Here is a 3,767-nt window from a genome sequence, read left to right on the forward strand (position 1 = left end):
GAATGCTTCAAACTTTTGTCAGCTTCAATGACTTTGTGGCTTGATTTTCAACTCTTAATTTGGTGTTTCATTGTTCTTTTTTTAAAAGTCCTTCAAAAGGTTGTTTTTATAGGGCTTTGAAGTTCGGCCAAATTGGGTGAAGAAAGAAATCAATTCCAACTATGATTTCTTTAGCAAACTTTGAGAGCCATGGCCTAGCTCCACAAACCACGACCTTGACCAATTAATTAGCATAAATCGTTATCTGTAGTACTTTAACTTTAATAAGATTTTTTACTATTTTTCATGTTGAACTAGCCAAAGTATAACTATAAAGTTATAGCTTCTCTCTTAGCTTTCCAATGGTTCAAGAATCGCTTCATTTGGAGCTTTGTAGAGAGAGTTATGATTGAAATAACAAGAAGTGCATTGGAAGTTTGCACCGTGAAATTGCTCTCCTTCTTCCATTAAAGTTCTTCTTTCATTAAACACCTACAAAAGCACAAATAAATCAACAACAACCTCTCTTAATCATATTAACACCAATTAAGCGTAAAATTAACTAAGATTAGATTGAATCAACTAAATTACTTAATTTAAAATAATTTAAATAAAACTTACTAACATTCAGGCATTCCCAGAAGAACTAAGCTAAATTACTATGAAAATTAAGCCTAAATAACTCTATATCATAGAGTTATCACAACCCCAAACTTAATATTTTACCAGTCCTTGATCAAAGCTTAAAAAAGAACTTAACTTAGGAAAATCAATTTCTAATGGAGAAAACAAAATAAATGTAGTTACTACTAGAGATGAAGTGTACGAACTCAATGATTCCCGATAATTTTCTCCAAAGTATATCTATCAATCATTAACTTATGGAAAAATATAAGCATCATTCAAAGTCATGTTTCAATTCTGACACAAGCACATTCTCAAATGGATTTTTGTGTGTGTGAAATGTTTTACCAAGAATATCATGACATCCGAATGAGTTTATGCCAACACAAATTCTTCCATCACTTCGTCTGATTCTTATCTCTTTCTCTTAACTTAGTTTAATGGATTAAGTTGCACCTATAGTCCTAAATTATTTTCTAGTCTCTGTCGAGTTTTCATAAAAATATCTATTCCAATTAACTTACTATATGCCTATGCATATGAAATTGAAGAAAGATTCATTAAGTTCATGCTCTAATGCTAGCTACATATGGCTTATAGGTGTATCTCTACCCTATATGCAAATCAAACAACCTAATCAACTAACTGCATTCGATCATACGCTATTCCATTCAAGGTTTACCTAAATCTCCTTCCTCAAGTTTTAACTCAGGTTTCTAATTCAATCTAATTGATGATTAGACAATTAAAAGCATTAAGAATAGAATAAAATAAACAATTTAAAACCATCAAACTTAAGCAAAAGAGAGATAAATAAAATAGACTATATATTAAGTTCAATCATAATCTTAGATAAATAATTTAGTTCCCTATCAAGTCACACATCATCATAATTGAGTTTAAACAATAAAATCAAACTAAGAAAATAAAAAAAATAACAAAAAGATAATGAAACCCAAGAACTATAATCTTCATCTTCAAAGTTCTTTTGTCATGATGTCTAGGCTAAGAACAATGTCACAGTCATATATAGTGGCAACAGTGAAGTTTAGTCCCCTTCTGAGGAGCCAATCTTAGTCTTTACATCTTTAAAGTTCCTTATAATATTTGAGGTTGATGACTTGACTGCTTTTATCTACCCCAAGGCTTTCTTAACCTTGAAACCACACCTCTTGGCCTTTTTCGAGGTGATGAAGGTGCTTGAGGCCCTCGTGTCAAGCATGGCTTTGGTCATTTTGCCATTCAACACTACATTCATATACATAAAACCTTGCTACAGCTCTTTTTTCATCTTGTCCAATTGTTCTTGGAGGGCATTAAGGAAACAAATTGAACCCATTCACGTTTGCTTCTCCTCGACTTCTTCAACTGGCTGTGGGGTTCAGTTATCTTGAGATTGGATGTACATATTGTTTTAAATGCTACTCAATGTGGGCACTTGGTTACCCAATAAGGTTCATTGCATAAAAAACAAGATACAGGGAATCGTGGTTTAGAGCCCCACAGTTTAGTTGTCATTGGTTAGGGTGTGTCTTTGACGAGTGGTCTCTTTTGCCCTGCCCCACTTGAAGGTATGCTAGCTTTGGGAAATTTCACTCCACTGATTAAGTTAGAGCTACTATTCCTTAATAGAAAGTCCTTTCCTTTATTTAAGCTATCACTATAATCAATAAGATGTTTGACATCTACCATTGCTAAAGTCACGTCTTGCAACTTTTATCCCTATAACTCTATCCTAGCCCATGGTTTGAAACCCTCGAGAAAATAGAACAGCTTATCCTTTTCAATCATATCCCTAATATCCAGCATCAAGGTAGAAAAATTACTCTCAAACTCTCGCATGGATTTTATTTGGGCCAACTCTCACAATAACCTCTAACCATATACTCCACATTTTTCAAGGAAAAATAAATTCTTTAAGGTAAACTCAAGTGTTGATAGGGCACTTGCCATGGACAAATTTCGAATGTCATCATAACTTAGCATCACCAACAAGATACATTATGGCCTTTGCCACCTTGTCTTCTTTCGACTCTGTGCACATAGCTTGGAAGTATTATTCTATATCAAAGAGGAAATTCTCCAACTCTTTCACATCTCTGACCCTTTTGTAGCACATGGGCTCTAGCACTTGGGTTTTTCCCCTATCTCTTGAGTTTGCATTATCATTACCTATAGTAGTCACTCAAAGATTTACCTAAGCTCTTAATTCTCCAAACTCTCCTTGGAAAGTACTCAATGCATCCCTGTTCTCATCACTCAAGGCATTTATCATAACAAACAGCTTCCACTCACCTGTCTCAATCTTGCTTATTTGCTAAAATGGGACCATCTAAGCCTTTATTCGACCATCGTGGCTTCTAGCTCCTTAATTCTCTAATGGTCCTTCGAAGAACTTTGCATTGCCACCATGGTTGGGATTTTAGTTAGCAAATCTCGCATGTGCTTTGATACCAACTGTCACGAAATATGCCTCTTCACTCAGGTACGAAATAGCCCATGCACTGCTTAGGTGGACGCTTTTGAAGAAGCCAATTGCAAACTTGATTATATTAAAGTAAGCAACAATTCTAGCTACGAGTTAGTTTACGAAATGCAATGTCAAAATCATAGGGAATAGTAAATGCCATATATATAACCACTGGTTCCACATAAAAGGAAAATGTTTTATTAAAATTGAAAAAAGTACAAAGGGATCAAAAGTACAAATGTGCCATCATTGGGCCATACGGGTAGCAATAAATGGTTAGCTACAAACATACCTTAACCAGTGAGGCAACCCAACAATTTGCCAACTACTCACCCTTAATAAAGAGCTAACGAGCTTTTACACTTATGCCACCTAGAACCAGTACAATGCATCAAATAGGGACAGTTTTTCCCTCAAGCATCTTCTTTCTAAAAACTTAATAGACTTTAATAAGTACTATTGTTGATTTCTCACTCAAGTGCACATATTGTTAACAAGTACTACAGTGGAAAGTAGGATTCGTTTTCATAGAGAATTGAATTAATCTTTATTTTCTAATTACTAAAATTATAACATCCTAATCTTATTCAAACAATTAAAAAAATTAATTTTAACAAACTTAAGACTAAAAATAATCCAAAATTAACCAGCAAAATTATTTTATTAAATCTGATTGACTTTTAAACCTAAGATT

This window comes from Theobroma umbraticum, unplaced genomic scaffold, assembly GCF_002168275.2.
Source record: "Theobroma umbraticum cultivar Fairchild unplaced genomic scaffold, ASM216827v3 scaffold_251.0, whole genome shotgun sequence".
Classification (NCBI taxonomy): domain Eukaryota; kingdom Viridiplantae; phylum Streptophyta; class Magnoliopsida; order Malvales; family Malvaceae; genus Theobroma; species Theobroma umbraticum.